The sequence below is a fragment of the Oxyura jamaicensis genome, chromosome 10 (genome assembly GCF_011077185.1).
Source record: "Oxyura jamaicensis isolate SHBP4307 breed ruddy duck chromosome 10, BPBGC_Ojam_1.0, whole genome shotgun sequence".
Taxonomy (NCBI): domain Eukaryota; kingdom Metazoa; phylum Chordata; class Aves; order Anseriformes; family Anatidae; genus Oxyura; species Oxyura jamaicensis.
This window is the reverse complement of record NC_048902.1, coordinates 3,920,115-3,942,567: the sequence shown is the minus strand read 5'-3', so window position 1 is coordinate 3,942,567 and position 22,453 is coordinate 3,920,115. Positions and strand designations below refer to the sequence as shown.

Sequence of the window (22,453 nt, the reverse complement as noted above, 5' to 3'; positions counted from 1 at the left end):
CAGTAGGATATCTTATTAGTTCATTGCTACTCAGCTAGCCTGTAGAGTTAACACTAATAATATTCCACCTGTAAACTGTTTACAAAAAATAATAATAATAAAAAAATAAACCTACAAGAAGAAATGATGTTCAGCTTGTCATTCTCTAGTACTTGTGTAGGTTTTCAAGAGTCCTTTTTAGAGAAATGTTTAATTTTTACTCCCACCCTGTCCTAAAGGCTCTTCAGAAAGGAATGAGAAGTCCAGGATTCAGAAGATCATGCATGGATAACAATATCTAGTTCTGTGGCCCCACTTCCTAGTCTTCACCACATATACAGTGCTGCTCACCTGCTCTCCAAGAGATTTTGAAGGATTACACAACCTAACAGCCTAATGAAAAGGGACTTGCAGGGATTTCACATTCTTCAGCATCAAACATTTTCAGCATTTTTAACATAAAACCTGCTAAATTATTTTTCTCTCTCTGGAAAAAAGTCTCTAGCCTGTCAGTCACATGAATCATTGCAAGTTATCTAAGTGTCATTTATTAGACATGTACTCTTTGAGGTCAAGGAGCACATAGGTATTCACTGCTGGACTTTAAGGTTGCTCTGGACACTTTTCATACCAACAGAACCGTAATGTGTCTGCCCTGTAACAGCAAAGCATGACTGCAGTCCATGGTAACTTGCCAAGACTGTCTTTCATCAAGCTAGTCTGGCACAAAAGCAGTGAAATATGAGAAAACAGACCATCAGCTTGATGCTAGGTGAGGGCCCGGAGCATTACGTTGGCTTTCTCAGACTTAGCAGAAATTTTCCTTAAGCTTCAGCTCATGCTATCGGCTATGACAGATTGCATCTTGTTGGGGAGGACAGACCAGAAAATGGATTGCAGTAGCTGCTGCAGATCACGACATTGTGAAAGCTCTCCTGCTGGCAGGAGTATTCCTTGCAGTTTGTAGCAAAGCAGACAGTGTTTCAGTGTCTTCAGTCCTCCCTTGACACTCTTCCCTAGGTATGGCAGTGCATTTTCTAATTGGATTAAAAGAAGCAACAAAGCAAACACAAGTTGTCTCCCCTGATTCAAAGCTTAGTGTTTGTTTCATAGGAGGATGTAAAACTGAGCAGCACTTTCTCTTAAATTCAGGTACCATGTGGACAAGGCCATGAAGTACGTTATGCATATCCATATGGTCTAACACTTTCAGTTCTTCTCATGAAAGAAGTGATTTATTTTTTTTAATGTCACGGGAATGATGAAGAATAGTTGTAATCTCAGGGTTGACAACTTCTCTTCAGTGTCATGCTGCTTTTAAGTTAACATCATTAGAAGAAATGCAGGCATAGTCATGTCCTCAGCAAGCACATGAAAGAATATCACCAGAGAACCAGAAGTTCACTAACTAAACACATGGTTCAGAAGCTGACCATTTGCTTGCAAGCATATGTAACATTTGTTTAAATTCTCATGCTATTGAGATGATTAACAATTAGCTTATTTGCCCTGTATTTCCATGTACCAATAGCTCAACCAATAAATAATCCTTTGCAGATGTTAAAAAAAAAATAATCCCCAAACGCATAAAAGTCTGTTGAACCCCAACAATCAGAGACTTCTTATTGAGAGGCATCCTAACGAAACGGGACACGTTGTTTTGCGTATAGCTGCTTAAAAGGCATATGCCCAGGAAGAGCCATTTTGGAAAATAGCCCACATTTTTCTTTAGCTTATTACATCTGGTGTCATAACAAAAATTCAGAAAATGGACTCCATACCTACTGTCCAAAATGTGCTCAAGCAACATATGAAGAAACACACAAAGTGTCATACAAAATCATCACATCAAACATTTAAAAAGTTAAAACCAAATGTACTAGGCCTTTTTCTGGCAGTCTAATACTCTTTTAATCCAAGTAACCACCGAAACGTAATTTCCTAATTTGTATTCATACAAAATTATGTATTTTTGGAGTATAGAGATGAAGAATAATCTGCTAGAGATTTTTCCTCACTTGCCCATAAAACTACTCTCTCTCTAACATAGCAGAAGTTGTCTGCTACTACCGCACTTTTAAAAGAAAAAATAAACCCACGTAAACTGCCGCTGGCATACTCAATCCAACCTGCTGGAGGCAAAACAGCAGTGCTTACCTATCCAGTCTTTGAATTTTGCTTGTGTATCCGCACCTGCATGAATTCTATCCATATATACACTAAATGCTCTTTATGAAACTTTTGTTTTTCTTTTGAATTCTCTTTATGATCCAACTCAGATCTATCTGTCTGAAAAGAATTCTCATGTTATTAGTCAGACGCTGTGCTATGAGAGGGTTTTACATGCATCAGTTTGTGGAAAGCATGCTGCCTTTGGATCTGCCAGTATTCTGTGAAACTACAATAACCTCTAATCAAGAATGTCATGAGAGGAAACGGTTTTCAAATCAAATTGTTGTTTTCCTTTGCAATTTACATGGCTTCTAAGTGGAATGTATGGATTATCTTCAAGCATTTCAAATATACTGAGAAGTAACATCAGTGAAAATCCTCCAGTACTGGAGATGTTCTGATCAAACTTTTGCTAATTATACATTTTTTGAAAAGTCGGTACCATTAAAGACATTTCGGAATAGACACTCAAGAACCAAAGCACAGAAATCCCTAGCGGCTTCTGGAAAGCCTGATGATGTTATCTCAGTTATCAGTTATATCTCAGTATATCAGTTATCTCAACTGATGTGAAATGGTAAGAGAATATAGAATTACTTGACACTCATTCTAGTCACTTGGAGCTTGGAAAAATTTTAAACTACATACATAAAGATGAGATTAAGAGCTGACTGAAAACATAAAAAATATTTGGAAAATTTCAAAATCCATTCAAAACAATTTTGATGTCAAAGCAAATCATTTTTCATGTACTTATAATCATTCATTTCAAATGGATATTAAAATTATTCTACATCTGGTTTTCATACTCTTTCTTTCTTTATTTTCTCTTGAGAAAAAAGAGAAGAGTGTGGACTATAAAATGTGGAAAATGCTTTCGTCTGTTGGTATTATTTTACTGAAGAGAAAATGTGTGCGCATAATTTACATGGGGGGAGGGGGGCAGAGGGATGTGCACACCTGTCCCAACAGTTACATTTTATACGTACAGTTGTTTGAGGATAGAAATTTTCTTGTAAAAACAATTATACTTCATTCAACCTTTAAGGTCTAGATAAGCTACAAAGACAACTATTCCACATGACGAATTTACCTCTTTGGCTGTAGACTGAACCTTAATCTGGTACCTACCAGCTACAAATAAAAGTTCTGCCTGGGTCTGTTTGCTCCCATTGGCAGTGTACTTAGGGTATGGTGCTTTTTGAAGGTAACAGCTTATGGTTTCATTAGCATCATATCCAGCTGCAGTCCATGCAAGCAGGTACCCATTTTTATCTGGTTCAGGAGGGTCAGCTTTAACAACAGACTAATGTGAGATCTACACAATCTGATCCTTTCTGCCACCTTATGCAATTTACCTTCCAAAACAGGCATAGGATTTAACTGTAACTCTTGCTTTCTAGAGTATCCACATGCAACCCACTTTAATATTTCATCCCACTTCATATTGGAAGGTAAATAAAGCCAAATAAACCATGAGATGTGAGACCTGAGCATTGCTATGCCATTGCAAAGATAAATTATATGTTGAATAATGCTTAGACGTAGCAAACCCTTCATAGAAAAGCTCCTCAGAAGACTTCAAGCACTTGAACTGTCCCAGCAGCACTGCTTTGCCTGGCATAAGCTTTTTTGTTTAGGAAAAACTCTGCAATACATCTTCTCATGTGCCACCAGAAAATAATTTTCTTAAGCTTATTTCTCCCATCAGTAAATTAGACCTGATGTTCCAAAATCTTTCTCAGACATACACAAAACAGAATGGATTATCTCCGGCTAGATACTTGTCAGTTGTGATAATTGTGAGTAGAGAATCTCAGATCCTTCATTAAAGGAATCTGATTCAATACTAGAGGTTATAAACACTATGCATCCAAATTTTGTTTCCTATTTAAAAAAAAAAAAAAAAAAAAAAAAAAGATCTGAAGGACAGATGCTTTTCTTTCACAGCAGTGACATATTCTATCATTGGATAGGATTGGATAGGTCTGGTTGTTGGGAAGAAACTGCAGAACCTGGCTCATGTATTACTGTCTAAGCCATTTGTTTTGTTAACTATCTGTCAATGTTGCAAAGTGATAACCTGGCTAAGGTACATAGATTCACAGCCTTCTTGAATAAACATTATGCTTCCCCACCCTGAACTTCTAAAGACACAGTTCAAAAGAAACAGCCAAGTTCATTTTCATATGCTGAAAAGGCAGTAATTAACAACCCTTAGTTAAACAGAAGGTTTGTTCCTGACTTATCAGTTTACTTATCGGTATATTTGAGCAACTAAATCATTGAACTGATGAATTCATCCATAATGCTTAAACTGAAATTCCACACTAAAAAAGAAGTTATGTCTTCAAGTGGGATGTAGTAGAAAATACATTTCACCAACCCCATCAGTATTTTCCAAAATGTTGATCAAAAAAATAAGAGGTTTATCAACATGCCAAATTAGGTCCCTACCACAGTTATTAGTGTAGAACACAATTGATACACACAGGGATCATTTTATACAGTACTGCAGCTCAGTCACTAAATCAAACAGCAAAGATTTCCCCTCGTTACCAGGTGTTGCAAAAGCAACAGCATAACATTCTTGCATCTTCAAATTGGGGCACAAAGGTAACAAAGGTCTCCCATCATCCTAAGAGTAGACCACAGGCAACTACGACAATTTCTAAATGGTTTGTTTTGTAAGCAGTCACATGTTCTCTGATGTGCTTGCCCAAGACATAACACAAATTACTCCCACAGTACATTTTTTGAGGTTTAATTTCTATTGGAATATTCCAGCTAGCATTGGAGAAGATTATACAATCCTGTCAAAGCAGATAAATTTCATGCTGCAGTAGTAACATTCCTGTTAACTATGGTGAGCAAGGCAGCACATCTGGAATGAAGTGATACCCTTTTTCAGATTAAATGGCAGATTTGGGAAAGATGGACAAGATTTCAAGCATCTAGGTCAGTCTGTCGATGGGGGATCTGACTGCCTCACTAATACATCTCAGGAGAGTGGCAGTGGAACTAGGTATCCCTTAGCTACAGAAAAGGTAAGTCAAGAAATTTGCTGTTTTAACCAAGTAAGTGTCTAATGCCAATCTTTGAAGCAAGAAAGTTCTCATTTCTCAATAGAGACTATGTATTATTTAGACTCCTTATCTGTTATCTGTTGTGCTGCAGTTCTAGTATTCCATGATGTTTTATATTTGATTAATCCATCTGTCTCACTTCTCCATTCATTTTTTTCCCCCATGTATTTTAAGTGGCTTCTGTGTTCTAAAGAGGCTATTTTTGCATCTTCTTGGTGTGAAGAGCATTCCTTATGCAGCCCATCAAGAAGCAAAGCTCTAGACATGACATTGCTTGCTACTTTCAGAGAAGCAATGCAACTGAAAATGCAGTTTGTAATTTCAGATTGAGAATGCTAGTTCTTCACTCAAATAGCCTTGAGAGGCCTTTTATATCTGATCACACAGACGTGGTGAACAGGATGAGAGTTCAAGGGTACAAAAAGTCAACTTGAGTGCTGCTACTCCAGTGCCAAGAGATACAGAAGTCAGCAGTCTTGTTCTGGCTGCAGCTGATTCAGCTGAAGAGGTTACTGGTCCAAGCTGCTTCCCAGCATATCAAAGATCACTGCCCTGGCAGATCTGCTGACATCACAGCTCCAGTAACTGCTTCCTAATCTAGTTCAATCAAAATGCCTAGTTTAGCTTACACACTTTAAAAAAGTAACTTCTGCTTTTCTCAGATAATCTAGAGAACATTTGTACATGAAGTTATCATGGCAGATCTGTAGGGAGTAAAGTGGGAAAAGAAACAGAGGAGAGCCCCTGGGCAGTAACCTGTTCACCCTACAAAGCTGCAATCAGAACAGAATGTGTGACTTTATTGTATCTTCACATTATGGTTCCCTCGACAGTACTAAGCATTGTTTCCTTTGTCCATAGAAACAATGGCATGTGTAACTCCACACACACAAAAAGTTATTTGCAGAAGTTGCTTGACAGTATTGTATTCATCTGACGGAGTTGGGGGTAGCAATTAAATCGTGGGATCAACAGAAAAGCACAAAGAGAGTGTGCAGTGTATGTCATGAAGAACATGGATATGAGAAACCAGCAAATGGAAGGTCAAGTTGTAAAAGGTACCAAAGGGCACTAGAGGGATTGTAATGGGAATTCTCCAGAAGTAATTAAGTTGGCATGGAATTGACCACAGCTGCCAGTACCCTAAGAGAAGAGTCTTGTGCAAGTCAGCAAAGCTGGTACGTCCCCTTGTGCTAATCAGAGCATTCACCACAAGAATGCTTTGGTCAATGCCACCAATGTCTGAATATCTGTACTAGAGGGGAGATGGGGAGAGAAGGAAGAATACTTGCCATAAGTGCAGTCTCTTGTTTTTAAAGAAATGTGGGAATAAAGAAACTGCAAAGCCTGAACAGGTAAGGAAAGCTGAGGAAGCATTCACTGAGCAATTTTAATTTCTTTTCAATGCAACAGTTCAACAAACACTGAACAGCCTGTATCATTAGCACTGCATAAGAGATGCCCTCCATCCACCTGGACAAGAGAAAGGGGCAGTGCTGTCATTCTGCCACAGCATTTGTTTCTGCAGCTATAGCTAGAAGATTGAGCTGACCCTAGATTAAGACCCTGTTTGTAGTCAACTCTGTGAAGTAAAACCTTAAAGCCCAAAAGACTGTTGGCTGGGCAGTGCAGGAAAGGCCTGTGGGAGTGCAGGAGTGGGGTCCTATAGCAGGACTGTCCTGGCCAGCAAAACCCCTAGCAGCTCGGAATACAAGGTGCTCTGAAGGAAAGCTCTCCATCCCCAGTCAGCCTCCAGCTGATTACAGAATCCATAAGACGACTGCTTGGAGCTCTCCCCCTCTTTTTTTTTTTTTTTTCTTTTTTTCTCACAAGTCATTTGCTTTGAAAAGTAACAAAAAATTGTGTGTTTTTTGTTGTTTTGTTTTTCCTTTTAAATTAAGGACAAAACAGAACAGCATAATCAAGTTAGAAATAAATTCTGGTTTCTTCTCTGACTTTAGCCATGCAAACCCTCTGCAGGATACTGAGTTACACAATAGCCTCAACCCACAAAAAATGACTTGCAGGCATTACATCATCCAGTCAGACCCAAAGGCAACAGCATTGTTACCCAACAACTTCAGACAGCTGATTATCCACTTTTTGTAGGGTGTCAATTACACCACACCCTGCTTGTTCGTAACTGTGTTGTTGACAGCAGAACACAGCAAGAGAAAAGCACACTACCCCCCACATACACACCACATGTATACACAGTTATGCTACTGCCAGAATGATGTGCTTAATTTGTCATGAACTCAGCTAGGAGTACTTAGAAACCTTCAATAAATAAATAAGCAAGCACAGCAACATAATGGCACATCTGGGCTTGTTGTGAGACCGTACAGTGAAATTTTAAATTTCTTCAAGTTATGTCACTTGTTTGGGGAAGCTGAGGGTTTGAGGAGGAGCAACAAAGACCTTTATGGAGGGAGCCATTCACCCTTGGCAATGCCACTCCGAGATTCAAGAATCTTACTACAGAAGAGGGCTTTTTCTGAAAAACCTTCTTACTGGTTTTCGTAGCTTTCCTTCATGTTCGTTTTGCACATCTTTAAGGTATTTAAGGTACATTGTTACGTATATTACTGGTTCTGAGGAATTTAAAGTGATGTTTTTAGTTTGACACACAACTGATAAAGCATTACTTTCCTTATAACCTCTCCTTTCCACGTGCCTGCTGGAAATTGTTTTTCATTGTTCATAAATCCAAGGCTTGTTTACACTGGAATACAGGAAAAGCTAAAGGAGAATGCTAGTGTGTAAGCCATAGTGGCTTTTTTTGGCTTTTGCTGTGAAGTGATAAATGATTCTTGGTCCCCCATGGGTTAGAGGGCACCAAACTTCAAATAACTACAACATCCGATAACAAAGTTTTTCTCCATCATTTGCAATCAAAACACCAAGAACACAGCCCTCTGGACCTCTCATCCTTCATGTTCAATTGTAAATCCTGATTAAATAGCTTGCAGGTGTCAGGATTAGAGTATATTCATTGGGAGCCTAAACATAGCACCAGCTGGGTTCCTCATTTGCTGGTTGTAGTTGCTTCTTTGTTTTGAAACTGTTGACAGTACAACTAAAAATATTCCTTTGGGTAGAGACAGAGTTAAATAACAAGCAGGATGAGTAAGAGAACAGCTGTAGATATTTTTCTGTGTTTAACATACCTGCCTTGTTGATTTATAGTAAGCCCTCCATATAATGTACATTCTGTGTAATCCAAAACATTTAACCTTTCGAGCCAGGGCTGTGATAAAGCTATCAAACACAGGAAAGGGTCTTGACAAGCCTTGTATTACCAGCCTTTTTCTCAAAGGAAGAGTGAAATATAGTTTCACCTCACTTTTAGTATACAACAACAAGCAGTATTATGCCTTATCAGTTGCTACCAACTAAACTATATGCCAGACATCAACACAAACAGCAGCGTGAAGATGGAAAAGAAAACACAGTTTTGGCAAGTTCTCAAAATCCTACTCTAGTGAGTGGCTGCTTGGTTCAAGCATGGCTTCCTTGTGGGGATGAGAATGTCTGTTCTTTTAAAAACATAACCAGAGTAAGTACTTAAAGAACAGAGCCCATCTTCGCGATTAATCCTTCACACAAAAGCAAACAGCATGTGCCAGCATGCAGGACCATCAGTCTGAATTCAAATCCCTTTTATTACGGTTTATCAGTAAAACAACATACTACAAGTACAAGGGTACTCCATTGCCAGTACTGTTGTCTTAAGATGTCATACCAGGGTCGCAATACATTTCTATCATTAAATCATTTCTATTGTTTTTGGTATTTTGTCCAAATCCATGTTCTCTTTGGAATTAAGTTCTGGCTACTTAAAAATCCCTGAAGTTTTCAAATAGTTATTCATTTTGACTTCCTGTCCCAAACTCTTGAGTAAAACGTTACTATGTTGTAATCCCACAGGACACTTCATTTCTGTGGGCAGTGAACCAAGTCATACGGAATAGATGTAAGGAGAGAGACATGTACAAAAGACATTACTACTTTTTGCTATAAAAGAGTAGAGGGGAAAAATCTAAAAAAAAAAAAAAAAAAAAAAAAAAAAAAGTCTTTTTATTACATGGCACTGAAGCAAAAAAAAAAAAATAAAAGAAAAAATCTGAGTGTTTCAGATAATACATCCAAGATAAGCTTAAACAAAATATTGACTACTTTACACATCTGTATTTATGAGGGGGGAGGATCGCGGGTAGACATGGGCCAAATGGTCCCAAAGCAATTTGCACAGTAGTGAGGCACTCACCTCACTCATGACTAATTGAACTCACTTTTCCCATCATCAGTTCTCAGGAGAAATTCAAAGCAGACTACAGGGTCTATCTGTAATACTGAGGTTTTAACAAGTTTTCTTGCAATGCTGCTAGAATTTTAAAGACAAGTTCTTCCCAGTAAATAATATAATGAGAAAACATCAGCACTTAAGAGGATTCCACAGGGTTAATGCCAGGTTTTAAAAGACTTCAAAATGGATTTTACCCAGTTCACATGTCAGGAGGCACAGCACGGAATCAATTTACAGCAGGAGCCAAAGATCACAAATTTTAGGGGAGCCTGGGGACTGATTCCCCCAATTGGTGCCGTGGGGTGCACAGATGAAAGAGCAAACTTGTTTTTTTTCTTTAATGGTGACAGCATATTCTGAAATTACGCACAGCAGGCAGGAGGAACCTGCATAGATTTCAAAAGATACTGCAGGTTTGTGTGCTGAAGCATACATTTAAGGTCCTAGTTAATGTGCTAGCCTTTCACCTCTGGAGGCCTGGGCTCAGATTTATCTAAGGTAAAAGGGAAGGAGAATTTGGGAGTTCTATCTTCTTAACCCTTATTGGCCATCAGTCCACATCACAGAAGCATAAACTAGTCATCAAACTCTACTTATTTTTACTATTCTGACGTAAACCTGAAGAAATTCATCTAAACACTGATATAGTTCTGGGTTTCCACTGATTTAAACTGGACTTAATGAATGAAAAGCCAAATTCTACTGTTCATATCAATAGAAACCTAGACCTGTACAGTATTCAGAGGAACCATGCAGAGAAAGTAAGTATAAAATATGAGAGAAAGTCAGATACCCACTCAGATTGGAAAACAGATTTTTTTTCAGGTCCAGAATATTTGCTCAGAGTCTGCTTAGAAGATGCCACACTCTCCTTTTTCCTTCTCACTCACAAATATTGTGTAAGTATACCTTCTAATAATCTGCATAAATTTGGCTTTCAGTAATGCTGTTCTAGATAGAGTTCAAGATATGCCAGGCAATTTCAAACACACCAAGATAATCTGTAGAGCAGTACAAATAACAACAACAAACTACTTTCAAAAAATTAAGCTAAGAGTGGTAGTCTATCATCCTTCCATTGAAAAATCATTGAAGCAGGAAGAGAGAGCACAAAAGACCTATTGACAAATGTCATTTTCAGGGCTTCCATAGAATTGTTCCTACATAATCCCATTTCCTAGTGCTTTTCTTAATCTCATTTCAGAATTTCCAAGCAACAAAGTAGTCATCATTTCTACAGCCCAGTTGCTCTCACTTTTAAGAATTTTCTTACCCATGCATTCATTTCAAATTTGCTCTTTCCTAATTTTCATTCCAAACACGTTAATCAAATGCATTATGTGAGATATTTCACGAACTAGCAACTACAAATCCAAGATTACACTCTGTGCATTTTTATGCTAATTTTTATTATGCATAAAATTTATGTTTCGAGATTTGCACTGCATAAGATGTATCACGAGGGGGTGTACTTTTATCTAAATGAGCCCCTCCTCTTGCAGCATGCTCTGAGGATAATGATGGTATCTCTAGCCTGACGTGTAAATAGAAAGCTAGTATGCATTGCACAGAATTTTCTCTCTCACATCCTCTGGTTGTGCCTCCAATCTGTCAAGTGAAGCAACCACACCCAGCCTTTAGTCTGCTGAATCTGTACTATATGTAAAGGCCAAATGCATCTTTACTGCACTTGGGTACTTACTAGACAAAGGTACAGAACTGAGTTTAATTCCATGCTGATGCAGGTGAGGTTGTGTACAAAACCCACTGGTCCTTAACAAAGTCATCTCAAATCTTCACCATATACTCTGGCAACAGTATGCTCATTATTTCCTGCTAGCAGAGACAGTATTGGTTTGTTGCAGGCTAGCAAGTTTTCTGTTAGTGAGCTTCCTGAGGACAGAAATAATTTGTTGTAGGATTTGACAAAAAATACATGACCTTTGTTTGCTTTTACAAAACACAAGGTTATCTTAGGCAGTTTATCTTTCCATTTACCTCATTTCCTTTATTTTTATGACAAGCACAACCACCATGGTAACTCTACTTCATTGCTGCGTTTGTACATGGAACTCTACTTTTTTCCCCAATACATTTGGTTGCAGTTTCATTCCAAACCAAATTTAACCACCAAATTCTGTCTATTAAAAAAATACCATATTACTTTACAGCTTTAAAGTGTTCATTGTCTCCAGAGTGGTAGAAAGAACTGTGAATTATCATTACTTTTTAAACACTCAAAGAGCTTTGCTTAAGCTGATTTGAGGGAAGAAAAAAAGAAAAAAAAAAAGTGGATCTCCTCCACAGACATTACTTTTTAAGTCCATCTGAAAATTAACTTTAAACAATGAGTGCAACATAAGCTTAAAAATGCCTCAGCGATATTCTTTCCACCTTGGTAGTATAAATATTTTGTAGGAAATCACAATAATCACTACTTCAATTTACTCATCAGGAATGTTCCTCTCTTCCATAATGGAGTTTTGAGTAAATTCTTTTTACAAAGAATGTATGAAGCCCTCAGCAGGTTGAGAGAATGTCATTACAATCACTTTTATAACCACCAAGATAAAAACCTTGCCATATATATTCACTAGGGTTTCCCTTCCCTCTGCTCACTCTTTGTAATTTCATTCAGTAATCATGGGTATCAAGAAGCACTGCATACGCAGCTGCTTCAGTATTGCTGGCCAAGAATTCTGACTTGACCATACAGGTTTGAAGTTTGGCAGTTACTTGTGTTGCACGCGTTGAACAATGTTTTGTCAGTACTTCAAGTGACGTGCTGGTTTCAGAAACTGGTTTAACATGACAATATGAATAGTGATGAAAAGGGCCACTTCTGCAAGGTGAATGTCACACTTCTCACGTTATCAGAGATCATGAACACAGAATAATATGTCAAAGCAGAATAATTAGACAGCAGAAAGGAGTCAAAATTTCCCAATCACTTGTGCTAACACAAGATGCATTAAACGATCCCATGCAAGGAAAAAAACTGTGCAAAACATATTACAATCTGACACAGTAGACAAGTCTCGTATGCACAGAAACACATGGAAAAAATACACTAGACTGCAGGACTGAACAAAACGACAAGCTATGCCTTTGCACTGGGAGAGGCAGTCATGAAAGATACATTTTGCTAAAAATCTTTCTTCCCTTGGCTCATTTCCTTTGTATCAGAAAACTGTTAAGAAAGGAAAGAAAAAATAACTCCCTTGAGATCATCCTTTTTTTCTAAAAAGGACAGGTGAGTAAGGCTGAAATGAGTCTGAGAGGTTATTCTGTAACCACGGTAAAATACCCTGAAGCTTTTCTTCAACACAATTCTATGCCTCTATATGAAGAATCATATTTCCCCAAACGGCAATGTCCTCATTCTGTTCTAGTTCAGTATCAGGATAGAAACTATGTGAAAAAAAAAAAATAGTACATTTTCTTTGAATTGGTGTTTAAACTTTGTTTTCTTATTAACATTAATTAAGTGTATTACATATTCTTTCAGGGAAAGACAACCTGACGTGTTCATATTGAACTGCATTCATATAGTATGTGCAAGTATGTGGGTAAATACAGAGAAATACAAGACTGCATAAGCAGTTTGTTGAACAAATCATTTGCTGTTTTAATGTTTAGATTTCTTCATTACAATATTGTCAATGCCATGAAAAATAATTTCATGCAACTAAATATGATGGACAATCTTGTGTCCAGAGTTGTCTGGACTTTGTAAATGACTTGGAATAAATCCTGATCCATCCACAGAGGCTAGAACAATGGTGTTGCAAAACACCACAAACAACCTTCAACTCAACAAATTCTGATTTTAAAGGGGACTTGCTTAGTTTCTAACAAGCGTATAGACTAGCCTATTTCATGGCCACCACAAGCAAAGCATAAAGACATCAACTTTAAACACCTGAGTGGGGATTATGAGATTGCTAAACAACCTCTTGCTCCTGTTCTATCATTCATTTAAATGATAAATTTATTTTTTTAATGGATGACTCTTGATACCTCCAGCAACAGTATTTTAGTTCTACTGCATGTGGACACTAAAGCTGCCCAGACACCTGGCAATGCGAGCCCGGCATTCCACGCCTCACAACTTGCACCTCACTTTTTCATTCCCATTCTAGTATCCAAACCACAACAGAGCTGTTTGTTGAGACTGAAGTATGCTGGCAGGAAACAGCACCAATCAAAGGCTACATCAACAACAAAAAAATCAAAAGGTGGCCTGTAAGCGATACTGGCTCTAACGGTTACACGATCACCAATTTCTTACCCCGGCTAAAGCAAGACAACTAGGAATCAGTTGTTCATAGCAAATAGCACTCAACAGAGACCAAAATGACTGTTCAACAGGAATCTAAAAAGCTACCAGAAATGCCAATTTATACATTTTACAAAGTATTTGGCATGGAGCAAATCTATAGTTCAACACTAACAAAAATGCCACCTTGAATTAAAAAGGATGATTTTTCAGCATACCACTTTGAGCACATGAATTCCACAAACTTTTATTCACCAAGTAAAGCAAATTTGAGATCAAGACATACAAACTGAAACTAATTGTTGGCATGTCAGTTTCTACAGGGTTTTACCTTAAATGGGCAAATTATTCCTAACCAGTACAGGTAATTATTCTTAGAAAATTATTTTCTGAATAAGTTGCTACCATATGTTCTACAAACTCTGATTCAGTCCTCCTAAATGTTTTCTAGAACATGATGGGACTCCTGCAAATTCTTCATAACCTTGAAAGAAAACCTCCTATACAATTGCAAATATTTAAATCAGCAAGAACTAAGAAACAATGTTTCACAGAGCTTTATGCCTGATCTACCATTAAGTATTTTCATCAAAAATGATGGCTAGTTTTACTCTAAGTAATAAAAAGCTCTTTCATATAGTGTAATTTAAAATGATCACATTTTTCATCAAATGTAACAACATGTTGTCAATGACATTTAAGCAACCTCATGAGTACCGCAGAGATTTAACTAAATAATGATCAGATGAAAAACTAATTGGTTAAGTCTTACCATGGATGTCCACACATTAGAGTTAAGTCTGCCTTGAAATGTTGCATAAAAATATACTTCTTTGCGTTTTTTTTTCCTTCTTTTTTATTCGGCCCCCCCCCCCCTTCTTTTTTTAAGTGAATGTTTTTCATTTAGAGATTATATCATGAACAGATGTAGGATAACATTAATAGTCCCTTCTGGAAACATTAATCACAAGGTTTTACTTATTATTTGGTGTCAGCATTTAAAAGTTAAAGCATTTCCAGAACTGTCACCATTGAAATATTTGTTTAGTTTAAAGCTAAATTACAAAACAGTGTGTTTTTGTTGTTGTTTTTTACAGTCCCAACATCTTTTTAAGGCACATGTAAGAAGAAGAATGGCAGGCTGTTCTCATGGTGACAATGTAGACTGACCATAGTAAGACTGTTTCTACTGTAAAAAGAGGACTGAAAACCCAACTCTACCAAACTTTTTAAATGTTTGTGTGAATTTAGATCTCCACAAAACAGATTTTGGTTGCCAGCATGATAATAACATGACGCTTTCAAAGGTGGATTCCCTGTTCCCAGCTCACTCTGCAAACATTAACCAAAATGAAAATAAGGAAAAGTTAGGGTCTTGGTATCAAAGAGACCTCAACCTGTCTTCCACATACATTCCCACATGCAGAGCATCGTGCAGGTGAAGCAAACTGTTACTACTTGGAAATTCTTGTTAACCTATGTCCAATAGCTATATTGAAAGCACCTAAGAAAGTAACCAAAACAAGTCCATATACTTCTATTTGCAGGTAATAACTTTGCTGGTTACTTCAATGTCTTGGAACTCTGAAACTCTATATTGTTCTTCCAGCTAAAGATTTGCTATGTATTACCCTGGACAGGTTTAACGAAAAGCTTACACACGCATTTGGATCTGCACTATTAAAAAAAAAAAAAAAAAAAAAAGGGCAAGCCTGTCCTAAAGGTGTCAATGAAACATAATCAAACATGGCAACACAATCTCAAAACCAGAATCATTATCCAGTCAAAACTGACCACAATGAAAATTATTAACTGCTTCACAAGAGACTTATTTAAGGTTCTAAAGCAGGCAGATACAAGAAAGACTATTCGCTTGTTTATACAGTGCTATATTTGTCAGTATTTAGACACTAAGAACTTGTGCTACATCCTCCATCACCTCTTCCCTTTTAGAATATACAGGATGAACATCAAATAAACTCTTCCTGGAGATACCTGTCTCCCTCAGCTGGCTCTATAATTGAACCTGCTTCAACTAAGCACCATGTTTTTAAAGTGTTCAAAGGATGTGAAATGAATCTTAAAGATTGCTTAGCTATTTACACTCTTTAGATCTGAAATTCCAGACTTAATCCTCCTTTTCCTAAGTCCACTAAGTGGTCCCCAGGATCTTGTTCAGCACCTTTGGAGAACAATAGCAGTATGTTAAAGTAAAGATGGATGTGCTTTTGTTGCTCTGTTCAGTAAGAGACCACATCTTCCAGGCTGTACAGAAAAATGACTTAAGTCTGCTCCCTGGCAAACTGGTTCTTTATTTAGTTTCCACAGTGTAATTTTCAAAACCGTCCATGTGAAAATGCAAGCACGTGCACTAAGGATTATTTTGACACATGGTATCCATCATTTGGATTTACTAATTTTCCAAAATAAACTGTTTTGGCAGTTTCCCTGTGCATATGAATTTTTGAGTAAAGGCAATGTGTAATGTTACAAGACACATTCATGTGCTGACCTTTCACAAAACCAAAATTGTTAATAAAGCTGAGGTGGTGGGAAGTGCTCCATTTTCATTTTGGCCACTAGACTAAAACACCCACATTAGAAGAGATACCAACCGTTATTAGCTTGTGGCCTAGTTCTGCCACCTCACAAGTGATTGGACTGAGGATGTTAATGAAAGTTACTTGAACAACAAAATGTTTATCTAACCGGATCCTTTCAGAAAATCTATCTTCATAAGACATGCACAAAGCAAGCCTATGCAAATAACGGCAACTAACTACAGTTTATTTCCAGATCTAATTCCAGAGGCTCTATGTTCCTTTAGTTTGGCACAGATATTTTTACATAGCATACACCCAGCCAAGTTTTGTGTATTCCTTCCTATTCCTATAATCAGAGCTTAACCCCCTACTTCCATACAATATTCCCTGCTAGTTCCCATTCACAGGATATTTATACATTTGGTTTATTGACACACTGAATTCTTCCTTACTTCATGAGATATCTTTTTTATTTTTATTTTTTTTTCCAGTTAAATAAAAAACACACCAGATTTGAACATATCCAGATAACAAAACTCCAACCTTTATATATATCCGTCCAGTGACTAGTGGACTTCATGAAATTTAACCATGGTAAAGAGAAGTTAGGACTGCAAATCACGTGAAGCCTCAGCATGCTCCCCTACCAGTCCACAGAACAAACATAACTACAATTCCCCACTGCACTTGAGTCTCCCTTCTGGAAAGGGCTCATTTCTCTGCACACTTTTTCAAATAAATTTGCATAAGATCAGTTTATGTGCATTCTACTTGGACCAAATCATGGCTCACATTTTTACACAAAAGCTTTTACAATACTTATGTATGCTGTCTCATTAAACTGACCTCTATTTGAGAGAGAACTCATAATAAGGTCTTTAAACAACACAATCTAACTTTTAAACACACTGCGATAAAACTAACTTTTCTTCATTTAGGCTGGTTTCCTAAGAGGAGGCAGTTTGCACAATCACATGCTCTATCCTTCTTTCTGTCATTAAATTTTGAACCCACCCACTCATTTCAATTAAATGGAATGGAGACAAAACAGCTATAACACCAAGACATGCTTTGTTATGGCAAACCCTTAAGAATCCTGCCTTGTTCCTTCTTCTTCCTCCAAATGCAGGAAGAAGCTGCAAAGAATCAACAGCAGTCACCACCTCCAAAGCACCAAAGAACAGCAAACCTATCTCATCAGGTCTCTGCTCCCCAGCTCAACCTTAATTTCCCATTCCCTTCTTGGATCTGGCCCAAGGTCTGTCCTCAAGGCAATGAAATCCAGTTTCCACTGCTGAAAAACCTTTAACTGGTAGTGGGCAATCCTGGTGCCTCTCCATGAATTATGTTTGCAAGGTAGAACTTCCTGCTTTGTGTACTCTTAACTTCCACTTTTCAACAGAGGTGGTGTTCAGAACAGGCAAAACACTCAAGGGGATGAAAACACATCTTTTTTGACCCAGTTTCTGGGCACACAAAGCTGGACAAAAAACATTGGAACTCTCAGGGATCTTCATCTATTTAAGTCCATGTTTAGAAAATACCTCTGAAAACAAAGATAAAATACTAACACTGAGCAACTTTTAACTAGGAGTTACTCCCAGAACTAACCAGAACCCTTCCACAGTACTTGTGGCACGGCCTGGAGCTGCACTCCTCATCCTCTCTTACTGGCTGCTGGGGCTGCACAACTCAGGCTGTGCCCAGCCATCTCTAATGGAGTTCCTCACTAACCCAGTATGTTAGCACTGCTCCCAGCTCCAATCCTTTCGGAAGATGTAAAGGAATTTTATAGAAAGGATTTTTCCCCCTCCATATAAAATCCATACATTCCAATAAACCAGACATGTAAAAATATCTAACTTTTTTAGTCCTTGAAGCTCTGCTCCTGCCTCGAACAATACGAACTAAAAGCACTTCTCTAAGGGTGAAAAATTAATTTATCTTATTAAAAGTATGTTTTATATAGAAATAAAGAAACTCTCCTTAAACAGTATACTCAGCCTTTGCAGCAGAACGAGGTCCATTCTGGAAGAACAGAGAATTTCCCACCCACACAGCCCCAGAGTGTGCCTGCCAAGGACATCTGACTTTGTACCTATTGTATTACTTGACACAGTAATAGGGTTTAGTGATTTCGGTTTGCAGTTTCTGGCAGGACCCCGAAAATAATTTTCAATTAAAAGATTAAATGCTGGTACTTGTCAAATGTGAAGACATATGATGCCGTAACGATATGAAACAGCTTCCTCACAATTAAATTAATTTCATCAGGTATTTAAGTAGGGCTTGCAAATATTATGCCTTTGGGTAACTTGACTAAATACCTAAATGAAGTGCAATCATTTTTCTGTCATGACTGTGTTTCAAGAGGAATACAAGCTTGGCCTTCAAGTTCTTTCAACTGAATGATTCAAATACATGTAGGTTCAACAAATGTTTGAATGTTTCTGTTTCCATTAATAGCCCTTTTTTTGTTAAATTAGCAAAAAATAACATTTTTTCCCAACAAAACCATGCCCCCCCTCCCCCTGAAACAAGGATATTTTTAGCTATGAATAAAAAATAGTGATGTTTTCAGATAATCACACAAAGAATCAACAAGTTTGTTGATTTATTCAGGCAGTGCTGAATAAATTAATCTCTCCCCCCTCCCAGGTTAACTTTCCTCTCATCAAAATGTTAGTTAGAATTATTTCTCTTTTATAGGTCCATATAAAATGCTGGGGAAATAGACCACCCTTGAGGAAAACACAATAAATAATATATAACTTCTGGGCATTGAAGGCTCAAGTCTTATACCCAGTAAACTCAAGAACAACACCTTTGTAGTCTTCAAGACATATATGACTGGGCCTCCAATTATTATATCTAATTTGATAGAGGAGTGGGAATTATGACAATATATGAAAGCATATTTAGCAGGCATTTTGAAGCAGTCTGGGCCTGTGGCTAAGGCACTGGGCTGGATTTAGAGGATGAACTAAAGAGACATTTGTAAGGTTCACTGGATCTAACATTTTTGCAAGCAATTAACTTCTACATTTTTCAGTTTCCTCAGGTGTAAAGGAACAATAACAATGTCCTAATTTGAAATGTATCTGGGTATCTGTCAATAGAAAGCACTTCATTTTTAATTTAATTCATTTTCAAATCTATTAAGGTATAAATATTCTCAAGTGCTGCACCTATTGTTTTAGGAGGTCAATGCAAAGATGCTATGCCTGGGCCATTGTTTGAATTGTTGCAGGATTAAGAAAAAAAAAAAAAGTGCAATTAAAGCTTTGACTCAGCAAAGTCTTACAAATGCATTCAATATAAGTGATGAGGTTATACTTGTATTTAAAATTAAGTATATATATAACTTGTATGTTTAAATGCAAAAGTTCAGCTTGGCTGCAATAAACATACTGCGCACAGAAACAAAGCAGGAGTAAATCTTTATTTTCCTGTGCAGATGCAGGTGACAGCCACCCCCACCTTAGCCTTGTAACTTGTCCTCCATTCATCAGATGGTGTGTTTATTTTTGCTGTATGTGATGTGACTAGCAGAATTTAGGCAATGAAAACTTTTTAATCAAGTGAAGATCTTTTGAAAAGAAAAAAAGAGAGGACCTGCTCCACTTTTTAGAATGCAAGGGCAAGAGTTATATACACACATTTAGAGACTAGTTTCATTTAGTTACGTTTATAATTAAGAATCATTTCTTCTTAAAACCCGTGAAACCCACTGCCACATAGAGTCACTGAAATAATGTTCTGGCAGTAACAGAAACAAAACCAGGTAAGTATATTATCATTAATAACCTATGGACTTAAGCAGATTGTATCAGATCACAAAGCCCACATGAGTAAATCAGAAAGCAGCTCATTTTATCTGATGCACAGAACTGATCTTACCTCCAGATAAATCACTGCAGAATTGTATTCTTATGCACTCCCCTACCAGCAGGGTAACAAGGTTTTCAACCAGCAGACACACAAGCAGTCCTGTCTTACAGTACCTAGCAGAAAGAAAGATTCAGAAGTTAGTCTCCTACTATTAGGAGCTGTCACTCCTGCATCACATTGTATGATCAGAGTTCAATAAAAACTAACAGTATGTTGGAGCAAAACACATACATTACTACAGAGTAAGAGAGGTGGAAAGGTAGTGGAGATTTTTGAAGGATTAACTCAGCTCACCTCAGTTTTATCAACTTCAGTGGGGGATACTTTCTTATACTTATTGCAGAACAAAGACACAAGACTGGAAACAGCCCCACTTCTGCAAAACATTCCCCTGGAGACACAACCTTCTCAAAACCCCTTAACTCCTTCTTTCACCCCTGGGAAATGCCCTGGTGAACCATGGGATATGTGGCCCTGACTTTAAAGTACTAGCAGCATTTATTAGTGGTGGAAATGAGAAATTAGTTATTCCTACACTCCAAAGAATAGGAAACTGAGGAGGAAAGATAAACTATATATTTGTTCCCGATTTGTTATTTATTTTCCTTATTTTTCCTGCTTTATTTCCTTCAATTTTTTCTCCATACAAGAAGAGGCAGAATATCCTGATTTCTTTCTTGCTGTCCAGGCTGGGTTAAAGAAATACACTAAGTTTACAGGAGGATTAAAATCAAATATGTCATGGGAGAAGGAAGGGATGAAGCATAGATTAGAAGAGAAGATGATACCTGAAATTTAAAGGAGACAGGGCAGTGAAGCTGCCCAGATGTCTTAATCAGTGCAATGCACAGCTGTAGACCGAGCACTGAACTATTTTAAATGATGAGAAGAAATATCAGTCAGAACTACTGACAGTCTTTTCTATTCTGCCTCTATTAATTCCTATGTACATGCAAGACTGCTTTTTTTTTTTTTTTTTTTTTTTTTCCTTTCTTGTTTTTTAAGCAAAAGCAAAAAATCAGAACTGGGTTTCTTTCTCCTTCAGAGCAAACAATAATTTTGCTTTGTCCATGGCCCCAGCCACACAACAACAGTAGAGTGCAATATATTTTGGGATAGTAAAGATATCTTTTGGGCCTTGTAAAGTCATTTTACTCACAAAAATCCTTCAATTTTCAGGCTATTAGGAAGCACTCATTGAACAAGTAACACAAACCAGATAACGTACTTTATGTGGCGGGCAGCATACTTCCAGACCTCGCTGCTACAGGAGGTGGCAAGGATGGAGTGTATCAACAGGTTCAGAAAGAGATCAGGCTAGTTCATGGACAACAGGTCCACAAATGGATATACAATGAATATTGGTGGGCTGTACGCTCTAATACTCCTACTACAACTGCAGATGCTGGGAAATCTGAGAATGGATCACCCAGAGTTCATCCGATGCAGTAAGACATTTTTCTTGTTATTTAGATGAACTTACTTATGAAAACAGACACTTTTAAAATTATTAAGTAAGAAAATGTTACCTACACATATACCAAAAACTTCAATTCACTTGAAACAGGTCAGCCTATTTGTGAATCATGCAGATGAAGTGCGATGCTAGGCGAGAGGTATGTAGAAATGTCCGAATGCATTAACCTGCATTGTATACAGATTAGGAATGCATAAACAAACGAGCAATATTTCTGTGTATAATTTGGAGGATCTGATCACGTTTACCTGGAGTAACGTGCACTGGTATAAATACCAAGGGTTTTTCACAATTCAGAAGTTGTCCCAACTGCATAAATCATACAAAGCAAAAGCTTCACACGCAAAACAATGATCATGTCAAACCAGCACACAAAGTTTGAGACTGTGGGTTCTACAAGCCTTTAGGAGACATAACATTGAGAAAAACATCACCATCCTTCCTGTGAGTAATTAGCATAGCAAGTTCCCTGAACAAAAGCCCTTCTTTCAAGAGAAATTCTCCCAAAGCCACAAGGAGCATAGAAATATACCATCTTAAATTTTTCAGGATATATTACAAACACAGCTGTACAAACGTTAGCATATGAAAAAAAAAAAAAAATAGCCAATTAGCACGCAAATCACCATTTAAAAGCCCCTTTGGTGTCATTTTTTGTTTCAATCAGGAAAATCTAAATTTCAATTGTAACTATTCTGGGATACTTATTTTATGGTA

At 37.4% G+C, this 22,453-nt stretch overlaps 1 long non-coding RNA gene across 1 annotated transcript in view; it reads right to left on the bottom strand.

The window, feature by feature from the left end:
• Positions 1-22,453, bottom strand: part of LOC118171940 — a 71,319-nt gene that overhangs the window by 37,603 nt on the left and 11,263 nt on the right. Inside the window, exon 3 of the long non-coding RNA XR_004753477.1 lies at positions 20,269-20,372. This is a non-coding gene — a long non-coding RNA (uncharacterized LOC118171940). The remainder of the gene's footprint in view (positions 1-20,268; positions 20,373-22,453) is intronic.